The sequence below is a fragment of the Theobroma cacao genome, chromosome 3 (genome assembly GCF_053813885.1).
Source record: "Theobroma cacao isolate CCN51 chromosome 3, ASM5381388v1, whole genome shotgun sequence".
Lineage (NCBI taxonomy): Eukaryota > Viridiplantae > Streptophyta > Magnoliopsida > Malvales > Malvaceae > Theobroma > Theobroma cacao.
In genome coordinates, this window is record NC_142641.1 from 38,878,539 (window position 1) to 38,894,187 (window position 15,649).

Genomic DNA, 15,649 nt, shown 5'->3' on the forward strand with positions numbered 1-15,649 from the left:
TGTCTTATGTGTGAAGTGTTATGCTTTGATTTCATCCCTACGGGTGCCTAACCAAGGATGCCTAAACAAGATGCTTTTGGGTATAGCATGAAGCATGTGAAGGCAAATGAGTGGTCAAGATAGGAATCATCACCTCAAGTGATGTAGGGGACATATCCTCGCTGTTCTTGGTTGATATTAGCTTATTGAAGTCCTTGACCAAGGCGATTTAAAGTTTATGAAAGGAGTTTCATAAATCTTTATAAAGCTGATGATCAAACTTTAAGAACAAATATAGAGATCAATAAGAGTAGACACCGCACCATGCTCTTATCATCTCCGAAATATATGATGAGGGAATAAATTACGTTGAAAGGCTGATCACTGAAAGGTTGAGTCAAACCATCTTAACTCTTTTAACATTTGGGTGGCCATGATGGATTGCTAGATCCCAATCTTCGTCTATGAACTTTAGGTAGTTAACTTGATTAATGATAAATTTAAAGTAGTTTAAATTGATCTAATTCTAAGTTTAACTTAAGAATTATATGTTGAGTTCATTACTAACATGTTAGAAGCCTAATGGGTCACACACCTAAAATGAATGTTGAAAATAAAATGGGAGAGGTGATTAAGTTGGACTTAATCAAATTAGAAGTTATGAGCTTCTCAAACACTTGATTAAAATTATTTAATTAAGCTGTGCCTAATTAACTAAATTGTTTAATTGAATCATTGGGCCTAATTAATTAAATTGTTTAATTAAGTCATTTGGCCTCATTAATTAAATTAAACAATTAAGTTATTGGGCCTAATTGATTGAATTTGTTTAATTAAGTCATTAAGCCTACTTGATTAAAATTGTTTAATTAAATTGTTGGGCTTAATTAATTAAATTTTTTAATTAAGTTATTGGGCCTAATTAATTAAATTAAACAATTAAGTTAATTGGACTTCTTAAGGATTTAATTAAATTATTTAATCAAATTACTGGATTAATTGGTAATTACAAAATAGTTTTGTAATTAGGTTTAAAATTAATCTAAGGTATAAATACCTTGCTATAGCCTCCAAACAAGGGAGTGGAGAACGGCTAAAAAAAAAAAGGAGTGAACGGCACATTAGAAATTCTTTTGTCTTGCCGTTCTTTGGGTGAAGAAAAATAGTTTTTCATTCACTTCGTTTTTATGTGTTCAGCCCCACAATTTTGTGTGGATTATGAGTTTATAAAACTCATCTTTGCTAGCACATTGTCAAGGCTTAGCACTCCCAATGCTTACAGAATGATTTTCTCATTCATTGGTGTGGATCACCATTAGAGGTTGCACAAGGATTCCTTTGACAGCTTTGGTTTACAACAACCGGGATGAGGTGGTTGAGCTTTTTCGTAGGCTGATTCGGTGGTTTAACAAAGGATTCATCAACTTTTGTTATTTAGGTAAAGTGATCTGATCATATACTTTTATTTTTAATTTAATTCTATACTCAATTTAGCATGAAAGAGATCCTAGGAGGGTGAGGCGTAAATTTAATTTTTTAAATTTATTTTTACTGCATTTTATTTGTATTTGATACATGATCAGCCCTCACTCAATAATATGTATAACACTTGAATAATAGTAGCCTATTAGGGAAAATGACTCCAAGAATGCCATTATGTGTGCAAAGAACAGTGATCGAGCTCCTTGAAAAATGAGGAGGGTTTGCAACTTCATTAACAGTTTCAAGAGTAGAATTTCCAACTTATCCCTCAACCACATTACCAGGGAAGCGGAAGGACTTGCAAGATCGGGGGTCACACGTGCAAATGACTTCGCCTACTTGAAGGAATTTATATCTTCCATTTTTTTGTTTCAAAATGTTGTTCCCTTTATCGTTTTGCATTGCCTGATTTTATAAGTTATTGTTATAACATGGCATCACTGCTGACTTCAATTTTAGAGATGAACGATCACATGCTTTCCCTCTTTATTCTTGTAGGCAGGATATAAAAAATGGAAAGATTGGAAAATTGGGAAAGAGAGGAAACATGTCTTTTCTTTAAAAAATATAAAAAAGTTATGAACTCCCAATGAAGAAAGACACGTTTTGAACCTATGGTTGCAAACTTAGACCGAGAAAGAAAATTCAATTTTGATATGCTATCTTGATCAGAGTTTTCCAATCACCTCTAGTCAAGATAGGAAAAAAATAAAAAAAATAAAAAGAAAACTCTTCACGTCTTGATTCTAGAGGGTCACATAATTTGAGTGGTACGAAAGCTTTGCTCTCTGCAATCGACATTAAAACAAAGGAATCTCTGTCAATACATACTCATACGCACAAAATCAGCTTAAGAAACGAAGCCTCCTCACTTTTCAATGTTACCGCTTCATGTTGCTCTCTTCTCATTATCACAGGCAACTTGGTGATTGAAAAATATCCATAATTGATAGCATTTGATTGGTTGGTTGTTTCAAAAATACGTAGAGGGTGAGTTTTATTCTATTTTGGAATTTGGATATTCATCTAGAATGCTATGACTTTGCTGAGCCATATCCAAGGCCAGAGTCAATGAAACTTTTCATGTAATAACTAGTCAAGCCTGACACTATTTTCAAATACATGGTGCGGCAGTCATTTATCATTTTTTAAACCTATTATTAAGTCCTAAAGCAAGCATTAAACCCTGTAGCATATAAATAGGGTAACTCTAATAGCATACTTTCATACGCAAAATCCCTGCTCTGCAAAATGAAGTTACCTCCCTATTCAACGTTTGCCTTTCTTTTTGCAATTCTGTTTCAATTTTCATGGGCTATCACAGCTCGATCACATGAGAAATTTCTTTATTGTCTTTCCCTTCATTCCAACGACTCATCTTCCATTTCTAGAGTCGTTTACTCAGAAAACAATCATTCATATTCATCTATTTTGGAATCTTCTTTTCAAAATCTTAGATTTTCCACAATAGCTACCCCGAAGCCCTTAGTCATTGTTGCACCCTTGCATGCATCTCATATCCAAACAACAATCTACTGTTCGAGAAAACATGGTTTGCAAATTCGAATTCGAAGTGGTGGTCATGACATGGAAGGTCTTTCTTATGTTTCGGAAGTTCCATTTGTCCTTATTGATTTCATTAATCTTCGATCAATTGATATCGATGTTGACAATAGTGTTGCTTGGGTTGAAGCCGGGGCGACAATAGGTGAACTCTATTACCGGATTGCTGAGAAAAGTAGGACTCTTGCCTTTCCAGCTAGTACTTGCCATACTGTAGGTGTTGGTGGCCAATTTAGCGGAGGAGGTTACGGCACATTGATCAGAAAATATGGCCTTGCTGCAGATAATATTATTGATGCTCACTTAATTGATTCTAATGGAAGAATTCTTGATAGGAAATCCATGGGAGAAGATTTATTTTGGGCAATCCGAGGAGGTGGAGGAGGTAGCTACGGGGTTGTCCTTGCTTGGAAATTGAAGTTGGTTCCTGTTCCAGCAAATGTTACTGTTTTCACAGTCACAAGGACATTGGAACAAAATGCAACCGAACTTATCCACCGTTCACAATATGTTGCACACAAGCTTCCTAACGATCTATTTATATTTGTTAGCATATCAAGGGTAAATTCTGGTCAAGAAGGAAAGGAAACAATTCAAGCTGTTTTTAGATCCTTGTTTCTTGGTGGGGCTGATAAGCTCTTTTCATTGATGGAAAAAAGATTTCCCGAGCTTGGATTAGTGAAACAAGAATGCATCGAAATGAGTTGGATTCAATCTCATCTTTACTTTTCTGATTTTCCATTGGAACGCTCGGAGATTTTGCTTGATAGGACTGCATTTACCAAAGGTTTTATAAAAGTAAAATCTGACTATGTAAAGGAACCTATACCAAAAATTGCATTTGAGGGGTTGTGGCGAAGGTTCTATGAAGAAGAAGGAAGATATGCTGCAATGAACTTGATACCTTATGGGGGGAAAATGGATGAGATCCTAGAGACTGAAACTCCATTCCCACATAGAGCTGGCAATCTGTACAAAATCATGTATACTGTTGCTCGAGAAGAAGAGGAAAATTTGGAATTTCAAAAGTACATAAGGTGGATAAGGAGATTGTATAGTTACATGACTCTCTATGTTTCAAAGTCTCCTCGGGAAGCATATATCAACTATAGAGATCTAGATATCGGAGTTAACAATAAAGACAACACAAGTTATGCGCGAGCAAGCATTTGGGGCTTTAAATATTTTAAGAATAACTTCAATAAGTTGGTGCATGTGAAAACATTGGTTGATCCAGAGAATTTTTTCAAGCATGAACAAAGCATCCCTCCTCTTTCGTCTTGGTAAAAGAAGAAAGTTTACTGTAATATCCTCCAAAATAAAATGGTTAATGTTTTTCCTTTTGTTTACTTTTTAATTTGAATACAACAATTAGAATAAGATTCTTAAAATCAATGTGCTTCAATTGTTTTGGTGAATTATGTTTGTCTTTCGAGTCTAATATCTTGGACTATATAAGTTTTTTCTAAGCTTACTTTCTTTAAATTTGTTCCAGCAAAATAATAATAATAATAATAATAATAATAATAATTTAAGCCATTAAATTGTTGACTTAACCAAATACAAATGGTAAATGTCAATAATTTTAAACACATGAATTTTTTTTTTTTGAGAAAGCCCACATGACTTGTTTTTAGTAATAGATTCAAGGAAAGTGATGCAAAAAATTCGACATAGTTTTTTACCTTGAAGCCAATGTACTCTTCTAACTTTTTGCTATGGATGAGATGAGGGCTGAGTGAGGCAATTAGTATTCTGATCATGTTGGAACAGGGTCTAACAATGAGACGATTTTGTTGCAAGAGGTCATAATAAACTGCCATTAACTCATGGAAAATAATATGCGTATGGCGTACACTATTTCTTAAATAATGATATTTTTAGATTTAATAATATAGCAACAAAATGTCCTGAGTTGTATACTTCTGAATTATATTCAATATAAACAATTTGATGTCAATATCCTCGTGGAGCTAAAGAATCAGCGAAAGAAAACGGAGAGGGAAGGTCAGCGTGGGAATTGGAAGAAAAACGATCACTCGTTATTGAATAGGAATAATCATGCCCAACTAGGATTAGGGGGAAGATCATGGAGTCAAAGAGTCGAGGATATTGTGGATAATTGGAAATCTAGTCTGCAAATTGTTTTTGAGGGCAACTTAAGCCCCAGGATCACATGGAAGATACTGAAAGAGGCATTCGAAACTTACGAAAGACTAAACCGAGACACGCAAAGTATGCATTCGTGAGGTATAAGGAGAAATCCCACTTTGAAAAGGCAATTTCCTTGGGAAATATATAATAGAAGAATTGACGGTTGACACATAATGGTAAAGGTAGATGAGTATGGGAGGCATGAATGGAGAGAGGCAGATGTCAAATGAAGAGGATTAATCTACGTAGCAAAAGAATATACACGAACGACTTCCGAGATGATCGATCATACATGGAAGCTCTGATGGGTAAGACTGAACCAGGTGTTAAAAGGGCACCACTGACCCCAATCATTGGTGAAGGAACCCGGAAGGATAATGGAGGCAGACAGAAGCACAAACACGAACCCAAAAGACGTTAACAGTAAAGATAAATAACAGATGGAGGAAACGCTCTGCAAGATCACAATTCCGCAAGAAGAGATGTAATGGGTTAAAAAAAGTGCCATGGGTAAACTCCAAAGCGTGATGCAAGATTGGCGGCGACCGAAGGTAAATCTAGTATTTAGGTTTGAAGAGAGAGGTGATATTTTAGGAGAAAAGAAGAGGATTTTGGAGAAAAAAAAAGAACCCAATTAAAGGAAAGAAGGTGAGGATAGGAATTGAAATCTAATTGTTTTGGTATTTACTGGCCTCAGCGAGCGGCGAGTAGCGATCGCCCGTGGTTAACGCAGCGACGGTAACCCGTCAGAATTTGGTTGGGTGTCTCCGTTCGGAAGAGAGAAGGGCCGGCGAGATGCACAGAGAGAAATGGGAGTTGTGAGATGGAAAAAGGTTGCTTTTATAGTTAGGATTTTTGGGGTTAGGGGGAGGGGAGAATTGAGAGAAAATAAAAAGGAAAGTGTTGAGCTGACCAGCCCAAGCTCGACCCAACTGAGGATTGCAGGCCTTAACGGGCTCATCCAGACTAAGCCCATTGGAGATTTATTTTCCTAGCCCATGTTTCATTGCTTATTTAATTTTTATTATTTTATGTGTATAATTCAATTTATGAAATTGATAAAAATAGTAATTAAAAAATAAACACGTGATAAAGTTAAATTCCTACGCAAATAAATTTAATATTTAAAAATATTAATTAATTAGGAAAATAATTTTCTTAAATTTTTCAAGTGAAAATGATTATGGAGCCTTATCAAAAGTGTTGGAGGGCTTCCTAAAGGTTATTTTCGCAAAGAAAATTATAAATAAATTATTACACATGAAAAATCAAAACAAATGCATAGTAAATAAAATTCTGAAAAATTTGCAAATTGCATGATATTTATTTGCCTGCACCATTTGCATTTTACTTTTAGTTACACAAGCAAGTGAAATTCTAACCAATCATAAAATTTCAAAGAAAGTTATGCGTGACATTTTCTTGAAAATTCCTATGTGAGAAAAAAAATTCTTAAATTTTATCAAATGTAGTGGAAATTTTAGAAAATTTTCAATATTAGAAGACTTTTATTTATTCTAAGAGAAATAAAAAATATAAAAATATAAAAAGGGTATAAATTTTTTAAAAAAATTAGAAAACAAACAAAAAGAAACAAGGAGTAAAATATTTAATCGAAATTTTCTTTTTATAAAATATCAAATTAATTCGATAATGGAGTCTCTTCAAGAAAATCAATGATTTTCTTGAATATTCATGAGGTGAGGTGATTCTACTTAGTTTTTGTTAAAAGTGCTAGAAAAGCTTAGGGAAAGTTTTTAATATCTAAATAATGGGTAAAAAGAAAAAAATGTAAGAAAAATTCAAAAAAATTAATAGTATAATAAAGGGAAATATAAGTAAATATTAAATTAAGGATTATTAATTAAAAATAAAATAAGATAACACAGGATTGATTGATACTATTTTTGAAACAAGCATCGTAGGAGTGTTAATACCTTCTCTCCATGCATGTTCAAAAAAAAAAAAACCCTTGTTTCCATGTAACAAAACTCCTAAATCTTAAAACTGTTTCATACACCAAAATCTATTTATTAAATAAATTTAAGTATAGGATATTATTAAAAAATAAATTTAAATAAGTAACCAATCACATTTAGATAAAAAAAAATTGATGACAACTCATTTTTAGGTCGGGCATAAGATTCGTAGACCAACATGTTAGATAGATGGAAATCTTGATATAATTAATATTATTTTTTAATTCACTATAATCATTCATTTTTATGAAAAATAACCATATATAGTATATTTGGAATACAGAGGAAGAGAATTTGCTAGCCTAGAATATTCCTCCATGCTTGGGCCAAAACGATTATATACAGAAAATGGAAATCACTGGATTTTGGATGTATTTAAAATATCATGGGTTGTCTTCGACTAGAAAGAAAGAACAATGGTCAAAATAAAAAATTATTAAAAAAAGAAGAAGAATTGTCCATTTGAAAATATGGTGCCACTTTTGAACTTTCCTCATGGTTTTAATTTCAAGTCAAGCAATTGCACCTTGCTAGCCGCAGGCCAGGTAGCTGGCCGCCTTCCTTTCTGATGGGTTCTGGAATTGTATCATCAGAAGATTTGTTTTGGGCCATTCGAGGAGGTGGAGGGGGTAGCTTTGGAATTGTCCTTGCATGGAAATTAAAGTTGGTTCATGTTCCAGCGACTGTGACTGTTTTCTCCATTAGCAAGACCTTAGAACAAAATGCAATCAAACTTCTTCACCGTTGGCAATATATTGCACATGATCTTCCTAATGAAATGTACTCCTCGGCTACTTTAAGTAGGGTGAATTCTAGTCAAGATGGGAAGCAAACAACTAAAGCTTCCTTTAGTTCACTCTTCCATGGTGGCATTGATGAGCTTGTTCACTTAATGCAAGAGAGATTTCCTGAGCTCGGACTAACAACGGAAGATTGCATAGAGATGAGTTGGATTGAATCCATTCTTTACTTTGGCCAACTTCAAAATGAATCCTTGGATATTTTGCTGGATAGGAGTTTCAAGACTCCTCTTATCAGCCCATCCTATAAAGGTAAATCTGACTATGTGAAGGAACCTATCCCTGAAATTGCATTGAAGGGTTTGTGGTCAAGACTTTCTGAGGCAGAAGTAGAATCTGTTGTTGTTGGTTTTTTTGCTTATGGAGGAATGATGGATGAGATTCCAGAGACTGCAACTCCGTTTCCACATAGAGCTGGCAACTTGTACAAAATCTTATATAACGAAGAAGACAACATAAACTCTGAAAGTTACATAAGTTGGGTTAGAGGACTTTATAGTTATATGAGCTCTTTTGTTTCAAAATCTCCTCGTGAAGCATACATCAATTATAGAGATCTTGACATTGGAACCAACAATAAAGGTAATACAAGTTATGCACAAGCAAGTATTTGGGGTCGAAAATATTTCAAGAATAACTTTGATAGATTGATGCATGTGAAAACAATGATTGATCCAGAGAATTTCTTCAGACATGAACAAAGCATCCCTCCTCTTTTTTCTTCGCGTAAGAAAAAAGCTCATTAGTATGAGCTTGGCGAAAAACACTTTTAGAAAAAGACAATAAAATATTTTATTAAAAATAATTGTATTGTAAAATAAAGAATTTCTGAGTTTCTTCAATGGCATTTCTGGCATACGCCTAGCCTGATTAATTTATTATGTATCAATGAGTAGCTGATCTTTGAAACAAGTTGGAGTATGTTTTCTTTGTAATAAATTTGAGTAAATTATTCATTTGATCATTTTATTTTTTGAGTTTTTTATTTTAGTCATTTAATATTTGAAAAATCACAGTTTAATTATTAATATTTACAAAAATTATCATTTTGATCACTCAACCATTAAAAGTTAACGACTTTTTAACATTATTTTTTTACATCTGCTGATCTTAGTCACATGGCATATTTATATTAGCTTCTATGTCAAGTGGCATCATTCACATGGTCACAATAAGTTGACATTAAATATCACGTCAAATAACCATGAGTTTCTAATGGCTAGTTAACTACAGCATTAACTTTTATAATTGGATATCAAAAGGTGACTTTTTAAAAATGAGTGACTTTCGACAATTAAGTAAAGTAATCAGTTGAATAATTTATTTGATAGATTTTAGCATTTCTTCTTCTAAATTTCTATTTGATGCTATAAAGTTCAATTTAATACATGTATGTATATGTTTTTTTTATGAATTTAGCACTTATTTATTCAAATAAATACATAATAAATTTTAGCCTTTCTTTCTTCATATTTCATTATTAGATACAATAACGTGCAAATGCAAGTAGAATTTTTAGCTTCTGGCCCTTTTATGTTCTAAAGATTCAAAATAGTGTAATGCATTACATATTTGCTAATTTATTGTGCCAAAAAATTCTCTGACTTTTGTCAAAGATTTCGTGAAAAAGTTACCTACTGATGAATCAGTATCTTCCAAAGAACAGAAAGGGATTGTTGCCTTCTGTGTTCATACAGGCTATCCTACGTTTCTACAAAGTAAAGACAGTTGCTATTGGAATTCGGATTATCCACTTACTCATTATTCGTATGTGCTAGAGTTCAAAATTTTAGGCACAAAGCTATTTAATCATTGAAATTAACATCAAGTTTATAAAGTTAAGTAATATATTAAATTAAAAATATATAGTGAAAGTTATACATACAATTTTTTTAAGCTTTTTAATGTAGCGGCTGTCTTTATGTTAAATATATACGCCATAATTCAGCTTGCTTTTAGCTTTAAATAAAGTCGGAGTGAGCAGTTTTGTCCAATAGGAGAGGTTAAGAGTAGTTGCCGGCCGACCCAGCTTGAGTTCTTTGCATACTTTATTTTTTAAAACAAACGCAACTAGTAATTTTCGGATTTGGTAATCATTTCAAATCACTACGCAAGTTTAATAAATGAATATTCGATATTTTATTTTGCCTGAAAAATATTGATATTTTTGTTTGAAAATAGTCAATTATACTCTTCTTTGAAGTATAGAAGAGAAGAAATTTTTTTTTGGAGGGGTACAGTATTAGCTAGAGGAGAAGACTTTGCTAGCCTAGAATCCTGGATATCCTCGGGCTGGGAACAACGTACAGAATATTCATAAATTTAGCATTTTACTCGATTATGGGCATAATATTTAAAGTTTATGGAGTTGTTATATATCTTTAAAAAAATAAGAATTTGGTAAATGATTGTAGAAGAAAACAAAAATATTTAATAATTTATTTTTCCTGGTAATATGGACGAGCTGATTATTTTGGAGGTAATTAATATCATTTCAAATAATTTAGCATTGTACTTTCCTATCCGCACTTGTGTAAATTATTCATCTTTTGTAATGCTTTAAAATTATATAGTTCTAAGCAAAAGGACAGTCTCTTACCGACCACTCCCATCTGCATTAGAAATGTTTTACATGCTAAGAGCACATTCCTTTGCATTGGAAAGAGAAGTTATGGTTAGTACAATTCGCTTTTCAATTACCTTTACTGGTAAGTGTTTTTTTTTTTTAAAAAAAAACGTAATTATATCCATCCATCACTATTAGATGCGAGACATGCCTTTAGCCTTGTTAGCCTAGGACTCTAATGGCATAGAAGCTAGTGTGGGAAAAGAGCTGTACAATTACAAAAAAATCTCTACACGGTGGCTAGACTCCACAAGGACAAGACGAAAAGGACGACAAAAAACGGCAGGGACCAATTGTAAGGTAACAATGAATTGCTCCTGCCACAAAAGCACTATCAGAGCTAAGCCAAAAGACCTAAGAACCTTTCTACGTTTCACAAATAGATACTGCCAACGGAAGAGAGAAAAAAAAAAAAGTCCCAATTCAAGAACGTATATCTAATTGTCTTCAATTGCATTGGAAAAACTCATACATTTGATCAAAGTGTTGGAATAGTTTAGGAAAATTGAGAAACTACATTATCTTTCCATGTTCCCTTAATGTGCGTTAATAATGTATATCCAATTCATGAACGAAAATCTCCAATTATAAAATATTTTTGAGAGATTTGCACAAAGGATTTTTTCGATGTAAAAATTTTATTTATATATTAACAAAAAATAAAAATCATAAAGAATGATTTATATTATTTAAAATTTAAAATCATACTTGTCAAATATTTAATAAATTCAATGAGATTCCCTTGCCAAAGCTGGAGTTGAAAGAGTTGATGATATGCTGATTGTTCATCCCGTTGAAAATAATTTTGAGTTGTCTACGTTTTGATCTTGTTGGCTTCGTTTCTTCGGACTTTTGCAGATGATTGCTGATTTTTGTTGCCTTGAGTTTTGTTTTCTGCTGCTTACTCCTTTGGGCTGCTTTTTGTGTTGGAGCTGTTGTCTCTTTTCCCGGATGATTTTTTTGTTTTTTTATTTGTTATGTTGTGCCTTCTGTCATCAGTTTTTACTTAGGTTGTCCTGTTCATGGTCATTTGTTCTCATTCGGGGTTGGGTAGTTCTACAGAGTGTCTTTGTAATTCAGACGTGCTCTTCATGCGGAACCTTGTCTTCTTATCTTTGGAAGAGTGGTCCTGCATGTTTATGTTTTCTATTCAATAATATTTTCTTATCTTTCAAATAAAAAAATAATATCTCTTTGAGAAGATAAACTTGTTTTGTCGAGTACCCTTAAGGAGAGAAAAATTTTTATAACTCTTTCAAATTCCACGTTGAGATGATAGGGTTCCCTAACCCGCTGATGGTATTATAGGAGGAGAATTTGCCAGCACATTGAATCCTAGCTGATCGGGCTGGGCCAATGTACAGAAAGGCAATAGTTTTTTGTATTTTACTTGACTAAGAACAGATAGTGTTTAAAATGTCAATGAGTTGTTGTATCATTATTGAAAGTCCAAGTCAACCGTAAGGTAGCCGCCCTTTCTTGATGACTTTTTAAATACAGAACCACAAATTAACAAGATCGAGTATCATATTGGAAATTTACGTTTATCATCATTATGCGATATTGAAGAATCCAAGCTCGTCGTAAGCGCTGATTTGATTATGTAATACACGACATTCAAGAAGAAATCAGTAGACACCGTCCAAAATCAATAAAGATTTATAGATTTGCCATACAATACTCCAATTCTGTTCTTGTTCGTTTTCAACGTGTCAATTTGTCAAGAAAGTCAGGTCTTATGATCTTTTTGGTTCAAATTTATATTAAGATCATAATCTTCAATAATGCCGCACCAAGTCTCCTGCCAATTATTCCTTCCCAATCAATACAGCTAAGCTTTGCTTTTAAAAAGAAAAGTCAAGCAATCCATCAAAGGAAAAAATAAAAAATAAAAGGCCATTCCCTCATTTCGAAGGTTTACATTTCTTTGGACCTCCTATGCAAGCAATGCTCTTTGCAGTACAAATATGGGAACTCAATAAACTCATATGCACAAAATTAGCTTCAGAAAAATGAAGTCTCCCCGCTTTTTAGTATTTTCATTTCTTTTTGCTGCTCTCTTCTCATTGTCACGGGCAACTTCATCTCGTACTCATGAGAGTTTTCTTCATTGCCTTTCCCTTCATTCCGAAGACTCCTCTTTCATTTCGAAAATCATCTATACACAAAATAATTCTTCATATTCGTCTGTTTTGGAGTTTTCAATGCATAATCTCAGGTTCTCCACGCCAACCACCCCCAAACCACAGGTCATTATAACACCATTTCATGAATCCCATATTCAAGCAACAATTTACTGTTCAAAAAAACATCGGCTTCAAGTTAGAACTCGAAGTGGTGGCCATGATTTTGAAGGTATTTCTTATGTTTCTGAAGTTTCATTTGTCATCATTGATTTGATTAATTTTCGATCAATTGACATTGATGTGGAAAATAAAGTTGCATGGGTTCAGTCTGGAGCAATTCTTGGTGAGCTATATTACAGAATTGCTGAAAAAAGTAAAACTCTTGCCTTCCCAGCCGGTATTTGTCACACTGTAGGTGTTGGTGGATATTTTAGTGGGGGAGGTTATGGCTTATTATTTCGAAAATACGGTCTTGCTGCTGATAACATAATTGATGCTCAATTCATTGACGTTAATGGACGAATTCTTGATAGAAAAGCCATGGGAGAAGATTTATTTTGGGCCATTCGAGGAGGTGGAGGGGGTAGCTTTGGCATTGTCATCGCATGGAAATTAAAGTTGGTTCCTGTTCCAGCAACTGTGACTGTTTTCACCATTAGCAGAACATCAGAACAAAATGCAATCAAACTTGTCCACCGTTGGCAATATATTGCACACCAGCTTCCGGACGGAACATTCTCCTTTGTTGTCTTAAGAAGTGTGAATTCTAGTCAAGATGGGAAAAAGACGGTTTTAGCTTCCTTCAATTTATTCTTTCTTGGTGGCGTTGATGAGCTTGTTCCATTGATGCAAGAGAGATTTCCAGAGCTTGGACTTGCAAAGGAAGATTGCACTGAAATGAGTTGGATTGAATCTATTCTCTACTTCGGTCAACTTCAAAATAAATCCTTGGATATTTTACTTGATAGGACTTTCCAAAGTCCTCTCCTTAGTCCAGCCTTCAAAGCAAAATCTGATTATGTAAAGGAACCTATTCCTGAAATTGCATTAGAAGCGATATTGTCAAAGCTTCATGAGGAAGAAGCAAAATCTGCAGGTATATTTTTTTTGGCTTACGGGGGGATAATGGATGAGATTCCAGAGACTGCAACTCCATTCCCTCATAGAGCCGGCAACTTATACAAAATCTTATATACCGTAGGTTGGCAAGAAGAAGACAACAAAAATTCCCAGAGGTACATAAGTTGGATTAGGAGAGTTTATAGCTATATGAGCTCCTTTGTTTCAAAATCACCACGAGAGGCATATATCAATTATAGAGATCTTGACATTGGAATTAATAATAAAGGTAGCACCAGTTATGCACAAGCAAGTGTTTGGGGTCATAAATATTTTAAGAATAATTTTGATAAGTTGATGCGGGTGAAGACAATGATTGATCCAGAAAATTTCTTCAAACACGAACAAAGCATTCCTCCACATTTATCCTGACGGAAGGAGAGAGACAATTAGAGTATATATAACTTTGGTGGATACTTTTAATCCGAAAAGCAGAGTAATGATTTCGATAGTGATCATAGTGCTAAATAAAATGTTTGATTAGTTCTTTGTTACCGTTTCTGGAATAATGCATGAGTGGTATGCCTAGCCTACTAAATAACATACCATTCATTACCTTTGGTTGAAACAATTTAAAGTGTGTTGACAATAATAAATTTTAGCCTTTCTTTCTCCAGATTTCATTAGTAGATACAATAACGTGCAAATGCAAGTATAATTTTTAGCCTCTGGCCCTTTTATGTTCTAAAGATTCAGAATAGTGTAATGCATTACATATTTGCTGATCTGTTGTGCCAAAAAATTCTCTGAATTTTGTCATACACTTCGTAGAAAAGTTATCTAGTGTTGAATCAACATTTCCAAAAAATAGAAAGGGATTGTTGACTTTTGGGTACATATTATTAATAATCAAAGCAAAGAGTATAAATATACTTCAATGAATTTGTTTCAGCCTAAAGATAAAATTAGGTTAGGCCATTCAATCTTTAGTTCATCAATAATCTACGTCCCATGAACTCTACCAAACAAAATTTGATTTTACAGCAAAAAACAATTCTGATTGCTGAATTGGTCCTCCGATGTAAGGTTCTATACATATCATATCTTTAAAGATGATTATAATATGAAGATTACTTATATAAGAGTGTCTTTTCACTTGAAAATTAAGCTGACATGTTGTGTTTCAATACTTGTTTAACGAAAAATATAATTTAATAAAATTATTAATTTATTATTATTATTAAAAGTAGAGTTGACACTTGTGCATTAATGGAATGAAGTTTTAGTGATCCGAAAAGAAGATGAGGGACAACAAACTTATGTGCTTGGGATCCTACTCCTATGGTCACAGCCCATATGCTAATTGACTCATTTATAGGCTTCATGGGCTCTGTGAAATGGGTGGGGAGTAAAGCCCTTCTTTTAAAGTCAAACAGTTAAAACCTGGCTCAACCTGAGCTGGTTTTCAAATCAGAATTAACTTCAGGAACTTGGAATCTCCATAACAACTCTAACAAAATCAATCTTAAAAAATCCAAAGAACATGCTCAAATCTCACTTGAGCTTCGAGCAATTTCTTTTCTGATCACTTTCAGAACATTGTGCTTTCCAATCATATGCCTTTCACATAGTAACAAACACTTGATTGTCAATAAAGAAAATGAGAAATGGTTAGGAGAGTTCAGGGTCAATGGCTCACAAAATATTGTTCGATAGAAGATTTGGTAAATAAAGAGCATATATAATTTATATAAAATTTTTAAATCAGCTCTAATATATACAAGCTTTTAATTAAATAGTGCTTGTTTGGTTTGATTTTTTTTTTAATTTATCTACTTTTTAAAAGTAAGTCAAATATAAATTTTAAAAAGCTCTTAAAAA

The 15,649-nt window shown here is 33.4% G+C and overlaps 3 pseudogenes; all 3 read left to right on the forward strand.

The window, feature by feature from the left end:
* The first annotated feature begins 2,697 nt into the window (after positions 1 to 2,697).
* On the forward strand, positions 2,698 to 4,415 carry LOC18605531 (tetrahydroberberine oxidase pseudogene; annotated as a pseudogene).
* Positions 4,416 to 7,725: 3,310 nt separating this feature from the next.
* Positions 7,726 to 8,703, forward strand: LOC18605533 (tetrahydroberberine oxidase pseudogene; annotated as a pseudogene).
* A 3,788-nt stretch (positions 8,704 to 12,491) lies between these two features.
* LOC148763802 (tetrahydroberberine oxidase pseudogene) lies at positions 12,492 to 14,444 on the forward strand (annotated as a pseudogene).
* Positions 14,445 to 15,649: the final 1,205 nt, after the last annotated feature.